General features: G+C 41.2%; 1 pseudogene; it reads right to left on the reverse strand.

Moving 5' to 3' along the window:
• Positions 1-5,062: 5,062 nt before the first annotated feature.
• Positions 5,063-6,583, reverse strand: LOC129659921 (transcription factor IIIA-like; annotated as a pseudogene).
• Positions 6,584-16,740: the final 10,157 nt, after the last annotated feature.

Here is a 16,740-nt window from a genome sequence, read left to right on the forward strand (position 1 = left end):
ATGTATTTTATACTAATTTTTTTCTTCACTCCTTTACTTATGACACAGGTTTTAATAGCATTTTCTGGCATACAGTGTATCTATGCAAAGATTATACCATCTAGATTTTCCAGACAGTTTCACTTTCAAGTCCTCTGTTTTTACTTGAAGTACAAGCAAAGCTTGGATGCAAAAATCAACCTTGCTACTACCTTACATATAGCATATTACCCATAAAGGTCTCTTGATGGATATCATAGCATTACTGATTGGGTCAAGCAACCAACTTCCCCATAAAAATCCAACCATAGAAGTGACTTCCCTGGTGGCTCAGATGGTAAAGTGTCTGCCTGCAATGCAGGAGACCCGGGTTCGATCCCTGGGTTGGGAAGATCCCCTGGAGAAGGAAATGGCAACCCACTCCAGTACTCTTGTCTGGAAAATTCCATGGACGGAGGAGCCTGGTAGGCCACAGTCCATGGGGTCACAAAGAGTTGGACACGACTGAGTGACTTCACTTCACTTCATAGAAGTGACACCACCATGTGTTCAGTTTAGCATTCCTATTAGTTAGTGGTAGTAGCTCAGTTGTGTCCAACTTCCTAGGACCTCATGGACTGTAGAGTGCCAGGCTCCTCTGTCCATGGAATTCTCTAGGCAAGAATACTGGGTGGGTAACCCTTTCCTTCTCCACGGGATCTTCCTGATCCAGGGATCAAACCCAGGTCTCCTGCATCGCAGGCAGATTCTTTACCATCTGAGCCATCAGGGAAGCCCAAACAGTATGCCAGGGGGCAACAAAACAAAACAGAAGCCCCATTTGAAAAACATGCTCTGTAAATAACAAGCCTTGTTTTAAATGTGTACTGGGAATCCTAATTTCCAAGGCAAGTCTTTAAACTATATCCTTCATGTCAAGTGGGCATTGACTTTGGACAATGATTCCAGGCTATTGTCTCAGAAAGGACAGTGAATGAATGATCTGTGAGAGGCGATTTTGCATGCTGAAGTCCTGGAGACAAATGGGGCTGCTGCTGTTTTCAGAGTTTCAGCACAGCAGTGTTTTTCTGCTTGTCTGAAGATTCAGTGTTTTTAGACCTGATACACAAGTTGAAGATGTCAGGGAAGATTTTATATATATATATATATATGGCAAATCAGGTAGGAATTATCTGGTGGATGTGAGTAGTAGATATTGACACTGACTAACATCCTGTTTACAACAGTCCCCATGTATGTACTCCTGTTCTTCCCTGAAGGACACCAAGCCCTTCTTTCAATCCATCACAGAGTCCTCACTAGAAGGAAAGAACAGAGAAAAGGGTTAGCAGTGATGTCTAGCCATTCCTTCTGGCCAGTCTAGAGGAGGCTGTTCATGGTCCCCGGGGTGCACAGGGATGTGGTCATAAACGGGTCCAATCTCTGTTATACTGCAGACTGACTCCTCGGGGATGGCTCCTTCTCTGTTACCTGCCTCTGATATGGGATGGGGAAGAGGAGTTTCTTTTCCTCTCCTTCCCACGTGGGAAGGAGAGGGGTTTCTCTTACCAACCCTCATCCAAATAATATTTTATTTGAGAAACTTGCTTATTGTTGTCACTATGAACTAAACATGTGTTGTAAGGCAGAGGCCACTGTCACCCCACAGCATAAAGGTATGATTTATATTCCACTGTAGGGAGCTTCCCAAGTGGTACAGTTGGTAAAGAATCTGTCTGCCAATGCAGGAGACTCAAGAGATGGGGGTTTGATCCCTGGGTTGGGAAAATCCCCCGGAGTAGGAAATGGCAACCCATGCCAATATTCTTGCCTGGAGAATCCCATGAACAGAGGAGCCTGGCGGGCTACAGTCCATGGGGTCACAAGAGCCGGACACAACTGAGTGACTGAAGGGTATTTGATGACTGCCTGATCATGAGAAGCCTGGCTCTGGGCCCTGCCTGCCTTGGTCTTGGTGTTTCTGTTACTGGAGCAAGAACCCTGGTGGTCATGTTCTCAAATTCCATACTTAGACTGCAATTGCTAAAGACACAGAAGGTATACAGCTGTCTCCAGAATGCAAATAGGAAGCTAAACCTTTCACCCTTATTTGTATTCCCTTCTACTTTCACACACACACACATACGTGCATGCATTCACAGAGATAAGGCAGTGCCAAATTTTACCTTTCAAGGACAATACATCACACAACAGATATAATTTCTATCATTTTAAATAAGTTATTTGTATAACATTTTTACAGACACATTCAAATTATATTTTACAAATGTGCATACAACCTTTTTTCTTTTTTTACAAAATTATATCATATGAAGTAGAATAACACTTTATGAAGATGCATTGTCTGGTATTTCTGAGAATCCAGGCAGCCTCTTATGTATAACAAGCAATCTTATCAACCTGTATGTACTTGCCTTTATCCATCTTAATGGGGAATAACTTAAGGTGTTCAGGTAAGTAGTTTTTATGGTTGAATCATAGGAATTTATGTAATGTATAGAAGAAGCATTCTCACTGTTCTTCTGACCTATTAACCTCCCCTAAATTTATCAGTTCAAGGGAAAGGAGAAAATAAAAAAAAAAAAAAGAATTTTCTTCTACAAGAGGAATTGGACTCAAACTCCAGCTTTGAGAATTAATGCTATTTCAGGGAAAATATTTTTGTTTACAAATGCTAAAGTCCAGGCCAACATGGGCATGGTGGATACAGGAAAATTTCATTTGTTAAGCAGCAGGAAGATCAACCTACCTTTCATTGGTCTAAGTGGCTTAGGTGACTGATTAAAAGCATCAGAAATTGCCCCACATGATTTTTTTTTTCCAAAAATGGATCAAATCTATCCTTTGGGTACAAATATATCTTATGAAAGAATAGGTCCAAATGACCAGCAATATAAAAAGTTCTTTTAGCAAGACATTTTTTGTGTGTAATAAGTGGGAAAGAGTTACCAGAAATTTAACCGAGTAAAGAGTGGTTGAAAAGTCCAGCTTCAGATAAGTCTGCCTGACTGTAGGATGGAGCTGTGCACAGTCCAGCAGGCAGGGTGACCTTGCCTCTTCTCCTTCTGCTTTTAACACCAATGTTCAAGACCCATGGGCCTTGCAGGTGTACCACATGGAAGGTACTGTTGGTAAATGTTTTATGGCCAGTGTGCACATCCCTGCAAATACTGCAGGATCACACACAGATGAAGACACCACGCACAATCTGTAGCATACATATATCTAGATGCTTTACCCAAAGGCCAAGATTTGTGTTTCAGAACCGAAATGATCATTCTTCTTCCTATGTCTCTCTTTTTTTTTTTTTTTTTTTGAAAAATTACTTTTATTTAAATTAAAAAAGCATAAAGAAAAAATACAGTGAACACCTGTTATCCACCACCCAAAATAAAAAAAAAATTAAAAAAAGGATTACCTGGTTCTCTTTAAAGGATCATTCTTTTGTTCTTTCATCAAACAATGGTAATGATAAATGGAAGCATTCCATGTTCAGGTACTCTTACTGGGCAACTAAAATAGTGGTATTTCACCTTGTGTCTGTGTCCTCTATTTAACTGGAGTGTGAAACCATTAATAGCAGGCAGACAGGAGGGCCTGTAGCAGTGTAGACCTTAGGACGAACGTGTGATAAAACACAGGCCTCAAAGACTAGCCCCAGATCTCCCTCTTTTCAACCTAGGACCCACCCTGACCAAGCAACTAATTTTTCTTCAAATATTGGACAACATGATTTGGACACAAAGAGTAAACAGATACCACAGTGGAGTAAAAAATCATATCAAGTCCAGATTACAGTAAAGGGAAGAGTGCGGACGAGCCCAAGAACAAAATGGTAAGTGAAAACAGGCCTGAGTGACTGCTTGTGCCTTTTTGTTTTCTGATCTTATAAATACAACTGTAGAAAACCTGGAAAACATAAAGGCAGAGAAAGTAACTAATAATTCTGTCCAGTCTTGGTAGCAGCTTTCTAACTGGGTTTTCAAAATGCAAAATGTATACAGCTTTTTTCCACCATAATGTGGAACAATAATGTTCGCCATGTGAGAACACAACTTCCTAACTTAAGGGCTATATACTATTCTACTTCACAGACTGTAGAGGGTCTAACATTTGAATAGGAAAACTAGAAACTGTATGGGTTCATCCTTTTAAAATGATTTCTCTTTATAAATGCTTATGAGAAGCATTCAAGCCAAATTCTTCCAGAAAGTGTCAGTTTACAGTCCCAGGATAAGTCTGGAGGATTTGGCTTTTGGAGTTACACAGCTTAGCAGCCAATAAAGGCAGCATTTACTCCAGTGGTTTTCAGCCCTAGCTCCAGGCTACAGTGACCCAGGCCCTGAGCCCAGTCCAGCCCACCCAGAATCTCTAGAACCACGTCTCTGTCTTTTTCTAACCACTTCAATGACTCTGTGAAGGACGGTTGGGAATAGCACTGGGCTGACAACCTGGGGGGATAAGGGGGCCCTGCCAGTGCCCAAACCCACCACTCTGCACTTTTTGTGAGAGGGTGATCTGGGTCAAAAACAGCCTCTCTGGTGCCATGACAGAGGATTCAAAACTATCAAGCCTTTAGCGCATTGGCCTAGTTACATGGAGTTTGTATAACCACCTGGTTATTATATAGGTTTCCATTAGCTTAACCAGGTCTATATGATTTGACTTAGCAAATCCCTTATACAGCAATTCAAGAATGCTGGCCTTTATGGGTATTAGATAAGCATTAACACCGGAAAGAACCAGAGGTGTTGGTTTTACACTAGCCTTTTGCTTCCTCTTCTAGGAGGAGACATGTAATAGATTCATCCAGACCATTTCTGGAATTGCAACCTTCTCATCCAGGTCACAGCCCATCAGAGGGGGCAAGGTTGTGACGTGTGTTCTTCCTCCCTAGAGCAAAAGGAGGGAGAGCATCTCCGGGCACCCCGAGAGGAGACACTCTGAAATGGGAAAGGCGAGAAAGATGAGAGCATCTGGTGTCCTGCCCCAGTGACTTTAACAAACACGTGATTCTGGGAGAGAGAAGCGAGCTGGCTGGTCTGTGGCCCTCCACACAGCACAGTTGCATGTGCAGCCGCAGTCAGCATGGCGACGTGGAAAGCGTGTGGCCTTCCATGCAGCTCAGCAGCTCCCCGTTTCTGGGCATGGCACAGCCAGGCCCTGTGTCCTCTTAGGAGGGGGGTACCCACTGAGTGTAGAGGCCAGGCTCCGCTTCTCACTAGATGGCCTCACTTTGATTTTCTTCTTGTCAGGCTCACACACAACAGCATGCCTGCTGAGGCTCTGCTTCATGGCAAAGGTCTTGCCACAACCAGTGTGCTCACACACGAAAGGGCGCCGTTCCTCGTGGAAGGAGAGAATATGGCTCTGCAGGGTGACCACAGTGGGGTAGGTGTGGCCGCAGCCTTCCCATGGACATCAGCACTAGTTCTGCTCAGGGGCCTGCATCCTCATGTGCTGCTTCAGGAAGTCCTTGCGTTTAAACGTTTTTCTGGCAGGCGCCACACATTATGTCCTCTTTAGGGGTCTCTCTCACTTGTTTTAGAAGCTCTGTCCATGTTTTTGCCACAAAGAACATTCTTTTCGACAGATATAGCCCTCGTGGACCTTCCCGTGCCACTTCAGACTGCTGGGGGAGTTAAAGTGTTTTCCACATCCCTCATGGGCACACTTGAACAGCGGCTCATGGTGTGCTGGCACTGGTGGATTTTCAGTTGCTGATGTTTCCTAAAGGTTTTCTCACAACCTTTGAAACTACATGCATATTGTTTTTGCTGGTTTTACATGTTTGTGTTCAAAATGTTTCTCCAAGTTTTATTTTCTGTTGAATTTCTGATTACAGCCGCTAGCTGTACAAAGGACTTTTCAAGGGTATGAACCAGGGCATGGCAGCTGAGACTGTAGTCCCTGACCAAGGCCTTGCCACACCCTTCATCAGTTCAATTCAGTTCAGTTGCTCAGTCATGTCCGACTCTTTGTGACCCCATGAACCGTAGCACGCCAGGCCTCCCTGTCATCACCAACTCCCAGAGTTCACCCAAACTCAAGTCCATTGAGTCGGTGATGCCATTCAACCATCTCATCCTCTGTTGTCCCCTTCTCCTCCTGCCCTCAATCTCTCCCAACATCAGGGTCTTTTTAAATGAGTCAGCTCTTCGGCCAGCATCAGGTGGCCAAAGTATTGGAGTTTCAGCTTCAACATCAGTCCTTCCAGTGAACACCCAGGACTGCTGATCTCCTTTAGTATAGACTGGTTGGATCTCCTTTCAGTCCAAGAGACTCTCCAGAGTCTTCTCCAACACCACAGTTCAAAGGCATCAATTCTTCGGCGCCCAGCTTTCTTTATAGTCACAAACATAGGGTCTCTTCCCCGCCCCCCGCTCCCAGTACTTGTGTAGGTGCGCGTCTAGCATCCAAGCCTTGTTGTAATCGGCACTGCAGTTGGTGAAGGAGCAGATGAACCTCCGAGGGGCCGCTGGGGGAGGCCGGGCGGCAGGGCGGCTCTCTCGCCAACTGCAACGAATGGGTCGGTGATAGTCAGGGACAACACCGCCTCAGTGACAGGCCGGCGGCTCCAGGTTCCTGGGGGCAGAGAACTCATCCACGTGCTGACTCACATGCCATGAAACCAGTGACTATCGACTGCTTCCGGAGACCCTACGCGTGGGCCCACTGCACTTCTGGGGGCGTGATCCCGGAGGGGCGGGCTCTTCCTGTGTCTCTTTTCGTCAGTGAGATTCTGAAGAAAAATGGCAGAAGTCTCTCCTCCAAGGTGGTTTTCAAGTAAGAAGGTTAGTTAAACACGGGGAGAGAAACCAGAGGACCTTTCTTTCTCCCTGGAGCTAATCACCCACCTCCCAAAGGCCTCCTCTCCTCCCACATCTCATACTGACTCCAGAGATGCTGATAGAAGCAGGTCACATCCAGCTTTCAATTTCTGCTTTCAGTTCCCGCTTTCAATTCCCTTGTCTTTATTGGCATGACATGGTGTACAAGTGTTGCCAAAATTAATACATCATGTTTTCTTACAAGTAGTGTTTGGTGTCTTCATATTTCTGTGACAGGGACAATGCTGACTACTTGTAAGTCTTCTTGTTCTTTATTGGTTCAGCCAATAAGAGTGCAAGTATGTACTTTGCTCTCACTAATCAAGGTCGATTTATTAGTTTTGATGGAGGAAAATGTAATTTCTAACTTCTCTGTGAGCAGAACTGATGAGAAGCCCTGATTTTATAACTCAGCAGTGCCGTCCATGGTCAAAAGCATGGGTGCCACGTCAGCCTGCATTCAAATCCAGGCTCTGCCATTTTCTAGGAACAAGTTGCTTCTTTGTCTCTGGTTTTTGTCTGTGTAACTTTTGTACTTTTTGAATTTTGTAATATGAACATACTTTACTTATTCAGAAAGAAATAAAAATATTAAAAAAAAAAAAAAATAAGCCAAGCAGGTGTGCCACACAAGACATACCAAAAGAGGAAAATCTGGAGTTGTTGTTTGGATAATACCATAGTAATCAGATCTGAGATGCAGAGATCCTACACTTGAGAATGAGAGGAAAGAGGGTGGGTTGATCGGAAAACACAGCCTAGGCTTTGAAAGAGAGACAGAAGGAATGAGGTTGGGTTCCACTGTGGCAGCTGGTTGACATTTGTTTCAAGAAACAGGTTCTCCCATTGGGATTCTTCCTGTCAAATCCTCCTGCCCTCACTACCTGCCCTTTATTCCCACCCCTCTTTTCTACCCACCTTTATAATTTCTTTGATAAATTCCAAATCAGGACTCAACTTCAGAAGCTTCATCATCTTTCCATTCTCCCATCTCACTAGGGACTTTCCAATGTATATGATCCCAGTATATTTGAAAGGGTGTTTTGTTTTGTTTTTTAAATCATAATTCCTCTCTTCTGTTATTGTGGAACCCAGGCCTTCATCCCGTCTAGCTACAGGAATATGGCAGGTTGTTTGCACAGAAAACAGTAATATTGATACTCCTCTCATTCCTGAATCCATAGCCTATGACTTTGCAGCTCTTTCTATGAGAAACTGGAGACTATTTCCTGATGGTTAGAGCCTGGACTGGTTTCATGACTTGCTTTGGCTAGTAGAATGTAGTGGAAGTGATGTTATGAGAACTCTGAAGCTTCTGTTCAACCCCTCTTGGAATGCTGCTCTGAGTCCACTATGTCGAGGAGCTGGGTCCACCATGAGGGAGAGAACCCAGATGCTCCCCTGTCAGATATATGGGAGGAGCCATCTCAGATCAGAGTTGAGCTGCCAGGTGACTACAAGGGCATGAATGACCCCAGCCAGACCGTCTCACATTGCTGAGCGCCAGAATCATGAACAAATCAACAACTTATTTTAAGCCACCAAGTTTTGGGTGGTATGTTATGCAGAATAGAAAGCTGAGGCAAGGCTTCTGAATAAATGTAGTGTTCAAATATTCCCTATGGTTTATCATTAGCTGCAGCTGGTAATTCACACACTGGTAGATAGCAGTCACAGTTAAGGGAGGAAATTGTAGGTGAGCAGGTGGAAGGCCTGGACCTGGACCTGATAGAGCTCTTTCTCCCCAAAAATAGCAGCATAATTGTTGGCAGCAGTTTTTCCCATAGATATTAATTTTTCACTTACTGAGAAAATAGGTATATAGCAGAGATCACAAAATTTCATCCCTATCTTTTATTGGTGGTAAACATCTAGACTAGAGTGTACACTTCTCCTCAATTCTAGATCTTTTCTGCAACTTTTTAGGAATGTAGTCACTATAGACAAGGTTTTCTTGTCTGCAAAGTCTGGATACGCCATCCTGAATTAGAAGAGAAGGGAGGTGAGTTGCTGTTACAATAGGTAGATGCAAAAGGAACCTGGAAGAGGGAGGAGGCAGAGCAGGTGTGTACCCCCACTGAGCTGGTGTTGCACCAAATGATCCATAAAGTCTAGAACCAAACCCAGCCCCAGGGAATCTGATTTGGGATTATTGTGGAGCAGGGCACAGACACTTAAACATCCACAGGGGGAGCTAGTTACATGAAAAAGTACAGTCCACTGGGTGAACAATGAAATATGATGAAGCCTGGTGAGTAGAGAGTGTATGCAGCATTTAAAGGGGGCACTCATACTCTGCTCTGTGTATTTCTTCAAATGAAAGCCCAGTATTGCCAGAATTTCCAATTTTGGGGGGAGGAGCTAAAGATTTGGATTATCCCTTGAAGTCACTAAAGTTTTAAATGTTAATTGACGATTTTAGAAGAATGTGAAATCCTAGGAAGACCACATAAATCATGTATATAGGACTCTTGTTTGTAACACCTGACAAATATAGTCAGAAATGATATTCACTATCTTTAACAGTTGATAAATTCACCATGTTGAACAACTGGTATGTCCGCTACAGTCGCAGTGCTAACTAAGCCTATGCTTAACTGGATATTAACCTTCAGTTGCTGGATTAGGAGGAAATGGGGAGGATACAGGGGCAAGCCATGGGAAGCTAGAGCCATTGGGAGGGTCTCAGGGCAGGTCCAGGGGTAATGGCTATTTCGTAACCAGTACGGAATGATTTCAGTATCTTAACGAGGGGTAGCGTCTACTGGTACGGCTCAGATGATCAACTCTGCAACAAAGAGAGTGAGTTCACAGTATCTGACATTTTTTTCTGTATTTTATTTTCAGTTTTATCATTAAAGGCAAAAAGATTAATGTAAAGTCTTGCTATTGAATATTATAGCAGTTTTTGCTTTTATTCTCAAATAGCTCCTCTAGGGCCCAGCAACTGTCTCCACAGCAACTACTTCTGTTTTTATAAATCTTAGATTGTGAAGAGGTGAGAAGGAAGCAAGAGTAATGGCTAAATCTTTGCAACCCAAGATTTTCTTTTAAACATGAAAAAGTTTGTAATAAAAGCTGGGATCCTTAGCCTTCCAATTTACAGCCATATCTTGAGTGCCCAAGTGCTGGTTATAACCTAGACAAATGAAATTTATGGCCCAATCCATCAAATATTTATTAAACATTCACTGTGCATCCAGCACTTTGCTAGGTATTGTCAGGGATTCAAAAGGAAAACCAAGATTTAAAAGACCATCTCAATTTCATAGAGAAACAGAAGAGATACCACAGTGATAGTTGAATCAGTGTACAAGGAGGAAGTGGGTTGATCTGAGTAGAACTGGGTGTTGAAGAATGATGATAGAAGAGCTGAGGAAAGCAGAAAAAATTGAATTCTAAGCTGACAAAGTTTATCTTCTTTCTCTACTTACCAGGGTGTTTAACTTAAATCAGTTATTTCCCTTCCTATAGACACAGCCAGGGCTAGCACCATCATGCTTCACACTGCTGTTAGAAGCCCAAGTTTCCCAGGTCATTCTTCAGTATCCCGGTATATATACTGCTGAGTATATGATCAAACCACCTGATTTCCATCCCATTCCAGTTCCCCATACCTTCCCACACATGCGAGCTGTTGCACGTTCTGTGGACAAAGTCAACAGCAACTGCCTCTAACAAACCTCATTCCCTTTTCTGGACATTGTCTTCATGATCTAGATAGAACTGATTAGCTACACCCTTGGAGTGTTGCTTTCTTTGGAGTATCATCAAGTAAAATTCCCCCCATTGCCCCACCATGTGCCTAGACCAGCAGGTGTTTATGCCCTCTTTGCTCTTCATTTACTTTATATTTTTTTTTCTCTTCTTTTTTTATTAAGACAAAACAAAAACAATTAAACCAAAAACACAGATCTTAAGATCAGACTGTACCCTGTTGCCCCTGCTTTTTGCTGTCAGCACAGACTGACAGACTACACCTATGAATACACTAAAACTGGACCACAGTCCTCTTCCCCATTATCACTCTGTTATCAGTCTAATCAATTTCAAATTCCAGGGAGAGGATTTCCCTACACAGCAGCCCTTGTATTATAGCTTTGTGACCTCCTCAATAGTAATGACGGAGAAGGCAATGGCACCCCACTCCAGTACTCTTGCCTGGAAAATCCCATGGGCAGAGGAGCCTGGTAGGCTGCAGTCCATGGGGTCGCTAAGAGATGGACACGACTAAGCGACTTCACTTTCACTTTTCACTTTCATGCATTGGAGAAGGAAATGGCAACCCACTCCAGTGTTCTTGCCTGGAGAATCCCAGGGACGGGGGAGTCTGGTGGGCTGCCGTCTATGGGGTCACACAGAGTCGAACACGACTGAATCGACTTAGCAGCAGCAGCAATAGTAATGATCTTTTTCTCCACATAACAGCCATCCACTTTGTGGATCTATTACAGATTTTGTTACCACCCTAAATCTTACATCCCTGCACTCAATATTGGCAACTGACTTCTAACTCCCATCTCTTATACTTCTAGCTCCCTTTATCCAGCATTTCCACTCCAGAAATCTTTCCAACTTTTGAGGACATCTCATCTGTTGACTATTGAATTTATTTTCTTTACTCTTCCTTACATTTCCTCACTCATAAAATATTTGTACACTGATGTTAGGAGAATATTCAGAGAGCTTTACTTGATATGAATCTTTTATTGGGTGAGAAATAAACTTTCATGAACAGGAATGCTTCAAACCTGAAACTGGTAAGAAGTTCAGAGGCACCATGTTCTGGGATGGCTTATAAAGTGAAAGTGAGAAAGCTGTTTAACTTTCAAAATGATTGGTTATTACAGTGGGGATTTCCAGATGGCAGGGGATTGGTTAAAAGTGATTATCTCATTTTATTTAAAAAGGTGACCTAAGTTTCATTTATGATTATCAGACATATATACAAGAAATAATTTTTGCTCATGTTCATGAAATAAACTAAATTTTGCTTGCTGGTTTTGTCTGCCTGGGGAATCTTCAAACTATGTCTCTATTTCATTTTATTTTAATATTAATATTTATCCTGTATGCTATTTAAAATATGAAACTCCTCTTTGATCTCATTCCTACCTCCATCACCCCTGAAGTTGTCATAATAGTTTTTTAATATTAATTTTTAAAATTTTAAAAACTCTAAAGTGAAAATGCATAATTTTCACTTTTAACACATATTTATGCATCCCTAAAGATATGTAGAATTATTTAGCATGTTTTTAGATTTTATAAGAATTGTATTATACTGTATGTATTTTACCAATTGCCTTTGTTGCTCAGAATTGTTTGTTAAATTCACTTGTGTTGGTGCATGGAATCCAGTTCTTCCATTTTCATTTGTTGTAAATTACAGAAAACACAACAACGTATAAATTGAATGAATATGCCACAATTTATTCATTCATTCATCAGTGGACATTATGTTGCCTGTTGTTATTGTGAACATTGCTCATTTCTGTTACAAACAATGCTGATCTTATAGGTTCTCTTTTTTCCATCTTCTTCTTTCCTCAAGCTTGAATAGTTTGTAACTCTGTACTTGGAACATAGTATTTTATACAGGGGTCAAGGTTGTAACCTGCTGGCCAAATCCATCCAGCTTCCTGGTTTTATAAATAAATTTATTTTCTAGTTTCATGAGATATAATTGACACATACCATTGTGTAAGTTTAAGGTGGACAGCCTGTTGTCCACCCTACATATTACAAAATGACTGTCACCATAGCTTTAGCTAATACCCATATCACATCACATAATTACCATTTTTTTTCTGCTTAATTGTCTTAGTAATTAATTTATTGTATATTTTTTATAATTTTTAAAGCAATGTACATATATTAATGTCCAAATAATTTTAAAAGCAGCATGCAAGTACTCCAGAAGTTTTAAGACATAAATATAATAACACCCATTTTTGCTCTGCCAATTAGAGGTAACTTCTATGTCATGTTTTATATTTCCTTTTAGACCCTTTATCTGTACTTTTTTGTGTGTGTTTACAAAGAACAATTTTGAGAGGACAGTCTCTGGATGAAAGTGGTGACTTTTCATATAAGAAATTCAATCTCTACTTTCAAGAGGTTTTAGCTAACTGACTTCACCTGATCCGCAGGCAGTCACTCTGGTCTCATCACTGTTTTGTCTCCTCCTAGAGATTTACATCAAAAAATATATGAGAGAACAATAGGCCTTAACATCTGGAGTGCCCAGGAGGTCAAGTGAAAATGGGCCCTTTCATGTTGCTCTGTTTCATTTGATCCTGAAATCACCATGACCACACCATTGTATTTACTTTGCTAGAGTAGGAAGTACACAAAACAAAATGTTGTGTTTTATATTTGGCAATAAATTTTGTGAGACGAAGCTCATCGCTAAGAAACTTTATCACTTAAGCAAAGTTTCTATCAGAGACGTTAGAGCCTAGTGTTCAAAATCAAAACTATGGGACCAGTTCAAATTCTGCCTCTGCTAGTTTCTAGTTCTTTGATCTCAGGCAATGTATTATCCACTGTATGTTTCAATTTCTTCGTCTGTCAAATAGGCATAATTATTGAACTAACTCCCTATGGCTACTGTGAAGATTCAGTGGGTTAAAAATATATAAACTTACTTAGACAATTACCGGACATGTAGTAAGTATATTTAGCATACCTACTTATTACTAAAATGAGCACATCTCACATTTTTTGAGAGAAAGAATAAATTAACTTATAATACAAAGTCACTTTTTGAAGACAGAAATACTCATCTGATCTATGGCGGTGCTGGTTCAATATGGCACAGGTACTGAATTTTACTGAATTGTAACAGTATGCAACTGGGGAAAGCCTTAGATAGTATTAATATTTATACTATCTTCCTAAGGACTTTAGTTAGGTTGATCCTCCTTTTTCATTCTTGCAGAATCTTCAGGAAAACATTCCTTTTTTGAAAACTATGCAATGTGCTTTTCTTCCTCCTTTAAGACTAATTTTCATTTTAATTGTGTCCTAAAGGACATAGCCAGACAGAGAGCAAGACCCAGAGCCACATTTCTGTCTTAGCGATAGTGTGAACCAGTGCCTCAATCTTTCTGAGCATTAGTTTTCTCAACTATGAATTCAGCAGAGTAACATTTATTTTCTCTAAATTGCATAGGTATTGTGAGGACCAAATGAGATAATGTGAAAGCTAAGAATACAGTATTACACCAGTTGTTGTTCAGTCCCTCAGTTGTGTCCACCTTTTTGCGACCCCATGGACTGCAGTACACCAGGCCTCCCTGTCCTCCACTATTTTCCAGAGTTTGCTCAAACTCATATGCATTGAGTTGTTGATGCCATCCAATCATCTCGTCCTCTGTCATCTCTTTCTCCTCCTGCCCTCAATCTTTCCCAGCATCAGGGTATTTTCCAATGAGTTGGCTCTTCGCATCAGGTGGCCAAAGAATTGGAGTTTCAGCTTCAGCATCAGTCCTTCCAATGAATATTCAGAGTTGATTTCCTTTAGGATTGATTGGTTTGTTCTCCTTGCTGTCCAAAGAACTCTCAAGAGTCTTCCCCAACACCACAGTTCAAAAGCATCAACTCTTTGGCACTCAGCCGTTTTATGGACCACCTCTCACAACCATAAATGACTACTGGAAAAACCATAGCTTTGACTATACAGACCTTTCTTGGCAAAGTGATGTCTGTGCTTTTTAATACACTGTCTAGGTTTGTCATAACTTTTCTTCCAAGGAGCCAGCATCTTTTAATTTCATGGCTGCAGTCCCCATCCACAGTGATTTTGGAGCCCAAGAAATAAAATCTGTACTGTTTCCACATTTTACCTTTCTATTTGCCATGACGTGATGGGACCAGATGCCATCATCTTCTTTTTTTGAGTGTTGTTTTTTAAGCCAGCTTTTTCACTCTCCTCTTTCACCTTCATCATGATACAGTTGACTGTGATCACCTCTTCCAGTCTACTGATGCCACAATGATACCCAGTGAGCACTGCTCCTCAGTAGAGCAGCAAGAATGCAACTCCTCAGTGTGAACTATGGGAAAGTATATATGGAATAAAATGGGTGTTTTTCTAGGAATGTAAGGGAGTAGCATCCAGAAAGATGGTGTCAAATGTACTTTTCCCACTTAGCTTCAATTTTCATTGTGATAAATCAAAGCTGCTGCTGCTAAGTCACTTCAATCGTGTCCGACTCTTGCAACCCCATAGACAGCAGCCCACCAGCCTCTGCTGTCCCTGGGATTCTCCAGGTAAGAACACTGGAGTGGGTTGCCATTTCCTTCTCCAATGCATGAAAGTGAAAAGTGAAAGTGAAGTTGCTCAGTCATGTCCGACTAGTAGTGACCCCATGGACTGCAGCCTACCAGGCTCTTCTGTCCATGGGATTTTCCAGGCAAGAGTACTGGAGTGGGGTGCCATTGCCTTCTCCATTCTCTTAAATATTTAAATATCTCTTTGGTGAATATCTCACTCTTTCTTTTGGAGTGGCAGAGGACACTGAACAAATAATTTTCCAGAAAACTGGCCTCTTTATTTCTATCCCCTGTGCCTTTTCTCAGGCAACAGGTTGTGCCAGTAAAGTAAGCAGGGTTGAGTCAGTCAGTAATGCTATTAGATGGCATGGGCTTCAGAGACACTGAAATTTGATTTCTCTTGCCCAAGATATAATTTCTCCTTGTAAAATTAGAGCTTATGTAAATTTTGCAATCTTATTAGATTTTGCAATCCCTTATTAGAATTTTGGTTCTCTCTGATACATTAAATGTCCTTCCCATTCTCATGGCAGACATATATATTGTAAGCACACTAGAGGCAGGCATTGGAACAGGTACTATAAATGTATCATAACCCTGCTTTTGGTGAGTTTATACTGTGGGATATAGTACTTGTGTCCTGCCATTTGCAAAAGGATTTTGAGTGATATATATATAATTAAAATTAAAGTCAAGGAAAGGAAGAGAAATAAAAATAAAAATGAACGAGACCCCACATCAGAAAAACATATCAGTAGACTTCACTTGTCCCCTACAATGAGTTAATCACTATTCTTTGGAAATGGATTGGCTTCAGTTATGTCACCTCCTAAAGAAAGAGATTCAACTCAAGCTACATAGTCAAATATTCCAATAAACTTATCTGCCCCACCACTGCTATGCACACTTTTCTAGACAGGTGAGGGTTTCTCTGATTAAATGTAGGCCATTGTAATCTTTATTTTATTTATTTATTTGAAATTTTATTTTATTTAACTTTACAATATTGTATTGGTTTTGCCATATATCAAAATGAATCTGCCACAGGTATACATGTGTTCCCCATCCTGAACCCTCCTCCCTCGTCCCTCCCCGTACCATCCCTCTGGGTCGTCCCAGTGCACCAGCCCCAAGCATCCAGTATCGTGCATCGAACCTGGACTGGCGACTCATTTCATATATGATATTATACATATTTCAATGCCATTCTCCCTAACCCTAACCCTAACCCTAATCCTTATTTTATTACAGAAACATTGTTCAAATAGGCAAATGTGGTATTGACTTTTTATATGGAAAATGGTATACATGAATCTAACCCAGTTAAGGTATTTTTGTTTGTTTTTTAGAGGCCTCAAATAATTATAGCTCAGCTGCTTGTTAGGGATAAACTAAGGGAAAATTTGGACACACTAATGCATAGATGCTGCACTCGTAGAGCAAATTCTCTTAACAGATTCATTCCCTCATTCATTTATCAAATATACAGTTGATGCTTGAACAAAGTCAGAGTTAAGAGTGTCAACTCCCTGCACTGTTGAAAATTCAATTATAATTAATAGTCAGCCTTCCATTTCTATGGTTATCCAGCTTCTGTGGATTCAACCAACTGCAGACCATGTACTACTTGAATATTTACTATTGAAAAAAA

The sequence above is a fragment of the Bubalus kerabau genome, chromosome 9, assembly GCF_029407905.1.
Source record: "Bubalus kerabau isolate K-KA32 ecotype Philippines breed swamp buffalo chromosome 9, PCC_UOA_SB_1v2, whole genome shotgun sequence".
In the NCBI taxonomy this organism is placed as follows: Eukaryota; Metazoa; Chordata; class Mammalia; order Artiodactyla; family Bovidae; genus Bubalus; species Bubalus kerabau.